The following is a 10,547-nucleotide window of genomic DNA, read 5'->3' as shown; positions in this document are numbered from 1 at the left end:
CGGTGACGCTAGGGTTGTATGAATATAAGTATGTAGCATATCGAATGTTGTTCGGAGTCTCGGATGAGATCCGGGACGTCACGAGGAGTTCCGGAATGGTCCGGAGGTGAAGAATTATATATAGGAAGTGATATTTCGGCCATCGGGAAAGTTTCGGGGTCACCCAGTATTGTACCGGGACCACCGAAAGGGTCCCGGGGGTCCACCGGGTGGGGCCACCCATCCTGGAGGGCCCCAAGGGCTGAAGTGGGGAGGGGAACCAGCCCATAGTGGGCTGGTGCACCCCCCTTGGCCCACCCCTTGCGCCTAGGGTTGAAACCCTAGGGTGGGAGGGGGGCGCCCCACTTGCCTTGGGGGGGTACTCCACCCCCCTTGGCCGCCGCCCCCTTGGGAGATTGGATCTCCCAGGGCCGGCGCCCCCATGGGGGCCTATATAAAGGGAGGGGGGAGGGGGCAGCCGCACCCTGAAGTTCTGGCGCCTCCCTCCCCCTGCTACACCTCTTCCTCCTCCGTCACGTGCTTGGCGAAGCCCTGCCGGAGTGCTGCTGTTCCACCACAACCACGCCGTTGTGCTGCTGCTGGAGCCATCATCATCAAACTCTCCTTCCCCCTTGCTGGATCAAGAAGGAGGAGACGTCATCCGATCCGTACGTGTGTTGAACGCGGAGGTGCCATCCGTTCGGCGCTAGAATCTCCGGTGATAGGATCACGACGAGAACGACTACTTCAACCCCATTCTTTTGAACGCTTCCGCTCGCGATCTACAAAGTGGTATGTAGATGCATCTCCCATGACTCGTTGCTTAGATGAACTCATAGATGGATCTTGGTGAAACCGTAGGAAAATTTTTAATTTTCTGCAACGTTCCCCAACACTAATGCCCTACGCGCACCCCGGGCCTAGCTCATGCCACGTGGTGGCACTTTAGCGCCGGTTCGTGACGAACCGGTACTAAAGGGGGGGGGGGCCTTTAGTCCCCACTCGTTAGTGCCGGTTGTCAAACCGGCACTAAAGGCCGTTACGAACCGGCACTAAAGCCCGGTTCTGCACTAGTGACACTTGTGAAGGGTTGTATTGTGTTTTTCTTCTTCTTGGTTCAACCTAGAAGAACAGAGCCACCTCAGTGTACCACGATCTCTGATCCACTGGTGGCGCGTGGTTTCACCTTGATTCAGGTCTCTGATGATGAATGTTATGTTTGACGTCTAATAAGTTAAGCACACCCGCCTCTACCTAGATTGTTCAAAAATGGGTCAGAGCAACTCAACAATCTTAGATACTAGTATTTTGTCAATTTGAGACGATTAGCAAGAGAAAAAACTGAATCTGTAAAGATTTTTTTGTACAATTAGGAAAAGTTATTTTTGACAGGAACCATCCTATCTACCACCGACATTGTCGAGCAACATTTGCTCTATGATTTCAATTCCTAGAATAGAAAGAACATTGGAATCCTACATTGTACTACTATCTCCTAAGGCATGCTCTTATTGGTTCGTGCTTCACAAGAAGAAGAAAAAGCCAACCCAAAATTCGAACCTCTTACCGGATCATGCCTCCACAACATGAAAAGGCAACTGGAAAGCACCTTCCTCTTAGTTGTACGAAAACTCTTGTTAGCAGTTCATGCCTACATAGATAAAAAAAGTCAAATTCAAATGGTATCCTCTTACTGGTTCATGTGTACCTACACAATTAACAAAGTCCGATTGGGTTTTAACTCTTCCTTGATGTGTTAGTGTATGTTGCATATTCCAGGTAAGTGTTGCCCAATTTTTGCCATGTCCATAGATACCTTTGATTCATTGTCATATTTGCACAAGTACAAGCTTCATCTACACAACTGGTTTGTTCTTCCCCAGTGACATAAGAAATTAGCTTAGCAACATTTCAAATATGTGTAAACCTGGAAGACAATGCAAAATGCGAGGCTGAACAGCCTGATAGGAAGTAGGGTGTAGAACGCTTGTTAGTAAGACAAAACAACATTGTTTTGAAATGATGCAATCTTTTCTTGTCATGTTATCAGGGAGTTTGTCTAGTGACAACCAAAATTTGGTTTAATTTGATTCGTTGACAATTTGCTATCCTTTTAGTAAGATTCCCTTTCTGTATGGGAAGACCCCTTTTACGCATAGAAAGATTCTCTCTACGTATGAAAATGTTCCATCAAAGATTGCTCAGGTGAAGAGCAATTTTTTGCCTTGTTACTTGCTAGTTTGTCTAATGACAACCAAAAGTTTGTTTAATTTGATTCGTTGACAATGCACTATCCTTTTAGTAAGATTTCCTTTGCGTATGGAAAGACCCCCTTTACAAATGGAAAGATTCCATTTATGCTCAAGTGAAGAGCAATACTGTAACATGAGGACGACAAAGAAAATTACAAAACTAATAATGTGTGTCTTGTAACAAAAGACAAGTAGATAGTAGTATGAATGGTGTTAGGACACTGGTGTACTATTTATCTAGGCGCACAACCATGTTGTGGCAGGTGGAGGAAGGTTGGTGGCGTAAATTAGACCAACAGGGGGAGGAGCCCCTGGGGCTTTTTCATTAAGAAGAAGAGTGTGACACACATATGCAAACTGTAGGATTCGAACACGAGCGGGCAGGGAGACGCCACTGCGCTCCCCCACTGGGTGTAGTTTTGGTCTTCGGTTTTGATGGAAGACATTGATAATGCCTTAAGACCACTCGATGCCGAGCACCGTCCGCCCCTCTTTGTGCCGCCCGAGGTCTTCTTCCTCGGAAGGCAACGAATTTGGCTTGCTCCAGAACTGGAGGGAAACATCCAGCTATGGGCGTGCATCATACCCATCGGTTATAGGATGCATCTATCTTGTGTGGTGGTGGCTTCACATAGCTTTTGCTAGCTTCTGAGGAAGGTTGAAGGGTTGGCGAGGTCACACTCAGGTGATTGGCGGACTCGGCGACCGACATGGTTCAGTGGGTTTGGATATGCGATTTTACGGGCTAAAACCTTGTGTGCCTTGTGTTGGATTATCAGAATTGAGGTCTTAGTGATCTATGTCCTTGAATGACATATGTGGTTCTCGTTTCCCCGCATGCATGGCCGGCCCTGAGGGAGGCAGGAGGGGCGGCCGCCCCGGGCCCCCAAACCCTAGGGGCCCCCAACCTCAGATATGTGCAAGCACTAATGTTCCAATCGCCGGGCGACCGAACACGCCATTAGAGCAGTAGAAGCTTTTTCTTCCCCGCGAAGAAGAAAGTGGAACTGTATCGAGCGATGGAGCTGCCAAATTCTCCCCTGTAGTGACACCATCACATGTGATATTTTATTTAGAGACATTAGAATTTTTCTTGAGGGCCCGTCTTATAATTTCCGCCCCGAGCCCCTGAAATCCCAGGACCGGGCCTGCCCGCATGGTGCTCAGGTTTGCTCATTTGGTGATGGATGTCGATTTCGACGCCAAGAGGGGGTGCGGTGGTCATCTCGGTGAAACATTGCCCTTCAACGCCGGCTCATGGTGTCACGATGGGGCCTCGAGGGTGGTGACGGTGTCTAGGACTAGGGGTACTCACCACGTCGTCTCCCGATCAGTTGGATTGGACCGAGGACCCCCATGGCCGTATACTCATGGGCCAGTTCGAACAACCCCTGCCGCATACAAGGAAGACTCCACAAGACTTGGCGCCCAAGACAAGGACTCTCCTAAACCCTAGGCCTCCCGTGTCTTATATAAACCGAGGCCAGGCTAGTCAATAGACAATCTCATATTCATTACTATCATTTCGTGGTAGATACATGTACTCTGTACTATACCCCATATGAATACAATCAAAAGCAGGACATAGGGTTTTACCTCCATCAAGAGGGCCCGAATCTGGGTAAAATCTCGTGTCCATGTTATCATCGCTCCAAGACGCCTAGCTTAGGACCCCTACTACGAGATACGCCGGATATTGAACCGACATTGATGCTTCCATTGAGAGCCTGCTGGGTGGTCGTCGCGGATCGATGGAATGATCAAGTGATATTTTTCTAATCAGATCTGTTTTGTACAAGTTAGTTTTTATGAAAAATTGTCGCTGGTTTGCCTGCTTTGTCCGCAGACTAGGTCACGATCAAAAAGTCTAAAAAATCTGTGATCAACGATGCGCTCCCTCGCGGTGTCTAGCGCTTTACTCTGGTCCCTTGATCGGCAGACGGCGGCGTTTGATTAATTGGCAAGCTGGTCTCTGGCGGCGCACGCGGTGCTTGACCGCGAAGCCGAGGACAAATCCACCACGGGCGGCGATCATCTAGAGAGATCCTTTCCCTCATTATCTTCTCTTTTTCTTATTTAATTCAGCAACTAGGCGCCCTTCGGTCGTTCACTAGTACTTTATTTTCGCTAAAGTTTGCTTGGATTAAAGTACTAACACGGTTACGTACTAGCTTTGCATCCGAGCTCCATGGAGATAAGCCGCCGCCACGGTCACTAGCTTGAAGTCCCAGGGCAAGTCTTGTGGCCGATCTGTACTATGACTCACCTAAAAGTGAACCCTCTCCACGTGAGGAGATGAGCTAAGTACTACTCCCTATTAATTATTTGCAAAAGGGCAAGCGTGGACTGGAGTACTTGCTACTACAGTTTTTTTTTTAAGTTTTAAAGTTGTCGGGCAATCAATGGATGTGAAGCCGATGGATCATCAGTATCATGCGCGTGGTGACCTACTCCATGCACCTAGTCCGGATACTCCGCAGCTCGACCGCTGCAGACGGCCTCGTCGTCGCAACCCTATTGGACGTTCTCCCTCGAACTGGCATGTACACCATCATCAGTTTTTTTTTTTTTGAAAATAATGGGCAGCACCCTTACATCCATTCACTTAGAAATATGTTCATTACAAATAATGGCCCTGATTTGATCAGGTGGCTCGCTAGACCAACAGGACCCAGCATCAAATTCTGCAGATTTTGCCAGTACATGAGCTGCCTCATTATAACCACGTTTGACATGGATAAAATCACAAGATAAGAACTTTGTGGCCCTACTTTTAATATCCTGGACTATGGCACCTGAAGGGGACCTGTCGAAACTCCTATCCCGAACCTTGTTCATCAGCGACAAGCAATCGGAGACCACCTGAATCTTATTAAAACCAGCATCTTCAGCAGCGATGAGCGCTTGACGAACAACAATAGCTTCAGCCACTTCTGGGTTTTGAATATGATCAATATAGGAACCTCGGTATGCAGACAAAAGTGTCCCTCGATGGTCTCGCACTACAACTCCATAGCCAGCCCGTCCTGAATGGGAGAAAACCGCAGCATCTACATTGATCAGCAACCAACCTTCTGGCGGCGGAGACCATTTTTGGGTTGATGTAAAGGTCTCACGTCTGTTGGAACCTGTTGGTCTGATCTTATACTCTGTAATGAATTCATTATAAGCCTTGATTTTCCCCACCACGCGAAGAGGATTAACTAGTGCCTCGCCATTGCGATAGTTGTTCCTGTTCTCCCAAATGTGCCACATAACAACGGCCATAATCATAGCTTCGTAGGGTGTTGCTTCCACTATCCATCCTAGCAGCCATTGTCTAATATGAGTAAAATTCTTTAGTTTTAGACAAATTCCATAGCTCTTTTTTAATTCCTTCCAGATTTCTTTTACATATTGGCATTGTAGAAAACAATGTTCAACATTTTCCTCTCTGTTGCAAAAATAGCAGTCATACCTTGTGGGTATCGATCGTGTCTGAAGTTGAGAGCCTGTAGGTAAGCAGTTGTGTGCTATTCTCCAGAGCATGATCTTCATCTTGTTAGGGCACTGAATGGCCCAAAGTCTCTTCCACACCTTCTCCAAATAATCTTGTTTTGATGATGATCCTTTACCTGAAATGCTTCGGTTACTCCAAAACTGATACGTTCTTACTAAATTATATGCTGATCTAACAGTGTAAGCACCATTTTTGGAGTATATCCAAGATGGAAAATCATCCCAACCCTCAGAGCTAATAGGAATGCTTAAGATTTTCCCAGCAATTTCTTCTGGAAAAATGTTTCTTATCAAATTTTCATTTCATTTATTCTCGTTCTCCAACATAAGGGTGTTAACTTTTTTGTTATGTAGAGTGGAAGAGTAAGATAATAAAGTGGCATGTATGGTATCCGGGATCCAATGATCCCTCAAGATGTCGATGTGCTTACCATTACCTACTCTCCATAGTATACCTTTCCGGATCAGCTTCTTCCCATGCATAATGCTGCGCCAAACATATGATGATGATCTTGGGCACTGAGCTGTCCAGAAGTCCCCATTTGGATAATATCGACCTCTAAGTACTTGTGCGCACAACGAGTTTGGCTCGGTCAATAATCTCCAACATTGTTTTCCAAGCATTGCTTGATTAAAAATGGCCATGTCTCAGAATCCCAATCCGCCCACATACTTTGGTGATGATAACCAATTCCATGATCTCCAATGTAACTTTTTCTTTCCATCTTCAATACCCCACCAGAAATTAGATATTGGTTGTCTCATCTTCTCACATATACTTAATGGAATCTGGAAGCAACTCATGACATACGTTGGAATGGCCTGAGCCACTGACTTCAACAGAACCTCCTTACTAGCCCTTGACAAAGGTCGATCACTACACCCGTTGAGGCGTTTCCATATCCGACCAGGGAGGAAATTAAAGTTACTCGTTGGGGACCGTCCAACCCAGGTCGGCATGCCAAGGTATGTTGTTTGCAGTGTCTCATCTTGCACCCCCAAAGTTTGCTTCACAAAATCCTTGATCTGTACATCACAGTGTAAACCAAAGAAAATAGAAGATTTCTGAAGGTTTATCCTCTGTCCTGATCCCTCACAGTAGCTTTGCAGTACCGATTTAAGTGCATTGGTGCTTCTATTATCTCCCCTGGTGAAGAACACACTATCATCGGCGAACAGTAAATGGGAAATAGGCGGTCCATTTCTGCCATTACGGATGCCCTTCAGCTGACCAGATGCTTCTTTTTGCTGCAACAAGCAAGAAAGGCCTTCAGCACACAATAAAAATAGGTAAGGACTAACAGGGTCCCCTTGTCTAATGCCCCTAGTTGGCACAAAAGATTCGGTTACTTCACCATTCACTTTAACGGCATATCTAGCCGAGGTTATGCATCTCATAACCATCTCCACCCAATTAGCCCTGAATCCCAGTTTCAATAGAACTCCTTCGAGGTAATTCCACTCTACCCTATCATAAGCTTTTGACATATCTATTTTAAGGGCAAAGAAAGGATATTTTGCCTTCTGCTTTCGAATTGTGTGGAGACATTCATATGCCACTATAACATTGTCCGTAATTAGCCTCCCCGGCACAAAGGCACTTTGTTGCTGTGATATTATCTTCGGCAAAAAGAGTTTGCAGCGCCATCAGTTCGTTCGTTTGCTGTCCGTTTACTACGGTCTGCTATGGTCATCACCGCTGGCGAACAGGTTTTATTTTTCCAAATTACGTTTAACATTATTATATCCAGAATATTTTCTTTTGGTGTGTACTGCATTATTTTGGCAGAGAAATTCTACCGACGTTTGTACCTGGCGTTAGTCCGGCCAGCCTCTCCCTGGCACCTGGGCAGGCTGACCTTCGCCGACATCGCCGTACCACGACGCCATCGCGCCATCGAACTAGTTTCAGCACTCAGGCCATATTCACCAAACCTTTTTTAATTATGCACCTTTTTTCACTATTCTTATTTCTTGGTTGTACTACTTTGTGTGTGCAGGCAATCTATTTAGGTTGGGCCGCGCTACCACCTCGGCAAAGCGATATGGTCGTCCCGCCGACGTTGACCAAGTCGTCGCGTCGCATCGACGTGCGTCCCTGTGTCAACTTTTCCACATTGCGGCTCCGCCGGGCTGACCTTGTCGCCTAGGCCATATTTATTCAAAAAAAATCACTTATGTCAATTAAATAGAAGATTTTCTATTTTTGGACTGCACTATTTTATGTGTGCAGGTAATCACCTTTGACTATGTCACGTGGTCAACTCTATGGGGCCAACAACGTCGTCCTGCCTACGTTGATCAAGTTGGGGAGTCCCCTCGGCGCCCATCCCTTTGTCAGCATTACCAAGCGACCGCTTCACCGGGCCGATCTCGACGCTCAGGCCATATCTCTTTCATTATTTGCTTCACTTATATTAATTAAGTAGAAGTTTTTTTTTAAAATATACATTATTATCTGTCATTACTTTTGGTTTGCACTATTTTATCTGTGCAGCCAATCAACTTAGACTGAGCCGCGATGTCGCCTCCGTCGACCAAATTGTGTTGTGGCCTTGGTGCGCTGCCCTATGTTGGCAGCCCCGCTTCATCGCTTCGTCAACCTACTCAGCCGGAGACTCCGGTGTCACCCGTCGACCTGCTCCATCACCTCGGCTAGATTGGGGGCTTCACCTCTTCGGAGTGCCGAGCTCTTCGCTCGGCCACATCGGGCTTGGGGGCTGAGACCTCCTCCCGCACCAAGCTCGGACCGCGTCATCAATGCCGAACACATTAACCAGCTAAGTTGCCTTCATGCTCACAGTTCTAAATTTTTTTAACTTGTGTTCGGTTCGAGCAAGTATTATACTTTTTTTAGCAAAAAGTTGTTTGTGAAAAACTTCCTTGTCCAAACTTTGTTTGTGACACACAAATTCAAATACCCCGTTTACTTGGGGGCTCCATTGCTCGAGCTTTTCCTCTTGCATATGATTATACTTGTACGGCTTCGTTCCTTGTTCGTGTATTACGCCATAATATGCACCATATTGACCTAAGTGATTTGCAAGTTGGGTTGCATTGCTCCTGTGTTTACCCCTACGTTCCCGATTGTTCGGCTAGGGAGTAAAGGGAGCACCTCTACGATTGTCACGATCGGTTCACCCGAGCCGGACCTCAGACTGGGTGAAGTCGAAAGCTAGCGCTCTTACTATTTTTAATAATGGTCGGCACACAACGGAACTCATGAGTACAAAAAATCTATTGCACAAGTCTCATAGTGAGCAACAGAAGAAAGGTATCGGTGGGGGTACTATTTTTTTCGAAGATGCTTCTTACACTTCGTCGGTAATATAGCATAAGTTCACTGAGCGCGCTTTATCTGTTACAGCCTTATGGCCTGATTGACTGGTTATCGGAGACACCGTCAATATTCTCGACAGGGGGAGTACATAACACTTTTCGGCCCTTGGCCAAAGAGGGAGAAGCCGACGGTCGGTTAAGACACATTTAAAGTTCGGGTGAACACATATATGATATAAGTGCGTTGGTACATACAATCATTATACATAAGGGATATTTAAATTAGTGCCCCTGGTTCCTTATTTGTGCTCACTTTTCCCCACGCTCCAAACGTTTGCTCACTTTCCCCCTCTTCCTTAGTTGAAACTCTCACAAATGCTCATAGCGGGCGTTTGCCGTCTTGACCGTCCATTGACCGTTAATTGCTGACGAGTGGGGCCGAGTCTTCGTCTGACTGTTGCTTGCTGACGGGTGGGACCGCAAGGAGACACGTATTGGGCAGCTTGTCTGAATCTGAAACAGATCTAGACAGGCCGCACTGCACCGCGCCGCCCCGCCCCCTCCGCCGGCGTCGTGCCGCGTCCACCGCAGTTGTTTCCTCCACCCTATGCCCTATTCCGTTCGTCGGCGACGCCGCGTCTCCGCCAGATATAGCCCACCTCCCCATCTGGGATTACATAGCGATGTTGAGTGAGGACGCCCGGAATGCAGTCGACCGTGGAGAGGATTGGGTCGAATCCGCGGCAGATAATTCATGGATTAAACCTGGGTAAGCATTGTTTCCTCTCGAATTGACGTTCTAAGTCGTATTGTAGGCCGTATTTGACTTCTGTTTGCTTGAATCGTTCGAATTTGTGCTCGATTTTACCCGGCTAACTGAAGCCTTTGTTTCCTTCCCCCAACAAAATAGGATTGATCCCGCGCTGGCTTTCCGGCTGGCGATTAGAATGGAAACTAGTGTGCTGCGTGGTACTAAACCGCATTTGATTTCATCATTTTTCTATCCCAAAGTGGTAGAAACCAGCATATCTTTCAAAGATTTGCGAGCTGAGCTCCGAAACACCTATCCCTGGAGTGATGCCGATGCTGTTGAACTGAATTACTTCAGCAGTGACGAGCAAAGATTTCTCCCACTAACTTGCGACGATCATATGCCGTTGCTTTTTGCTGGGATTGCTGGCTGCCGATTCGGTAAACTCCAAATCGATGTGCTTCAGCCACGCGCAGAACGGGCGAAGGGGAAGGGAGTTCAGACATCATCTGTCTGTGCTAATAGCCAGCACCCCGGCACTCCTTGTAGGTCGACACCAAGTAAAGCAAGTGGTTCATGGAGCCACAACATGCCTGCTGCCAATTCTGGTTCCGATTCAGCTGCTGCTTCTCGTGTACCTTCTGCAGTTGGTGTAGAAGAAGATGCAGAACCTGACGAGGCAGTGCCTACAAATGATGATGAAGACGAGATGATGTTTCCTGAACTGGTCGATGTAGCCAGTCAGCAAGCAGTGGATGACGAATATATGGAGGAGCCCATCAGCCAAG

At 47.0% G+C, this 10,547-nt stretch overlaps 1 long non-coding RNA gene across 1 annotated transcript; it reads right to left on the bottom strand.

Moving 5' to 3' along the window:
• Positions 1-5,354: 5,354 nt before the first annotated feature.
• Positions 5,355-6,366, bottom strand: LOC123134960 (uncharacterized). Its single transcript, XR_006465779.1, has 3 exons — positions 6,161-6,366; positions 5,689-5,845; positions 5,355-5,463 (listed from the first exon to the last, which is right to left on the bottom strand). It is a non-coding gene; the product is annotated as an uncharacterized lncRNA (long non-coding RNA).
• Positions 6,367-10,547: the final 4,181 nt, after the last annotated feature.

Source organism: Triticum aestivum, chromosome 6B (assembly GCF_018294505.1).
Source record: "Triticum aestivum cultivar Chinese Spring chromosome 6B, IWGSC CS RefSeq v2.1, whole genome shotgun sequence".
In the NCBI taxonomy this organism is placed as follows: Eukaryota; Viridiplantae; Streptophyta; class Magnoliopsida; order Poales; family Poaceae; genus Triticum; species Triticum aestivum.
Note: the sequence above shows the minus strand (reverse complement) of the source record. Positions and strands in the feature narration are given on the sequence as shown.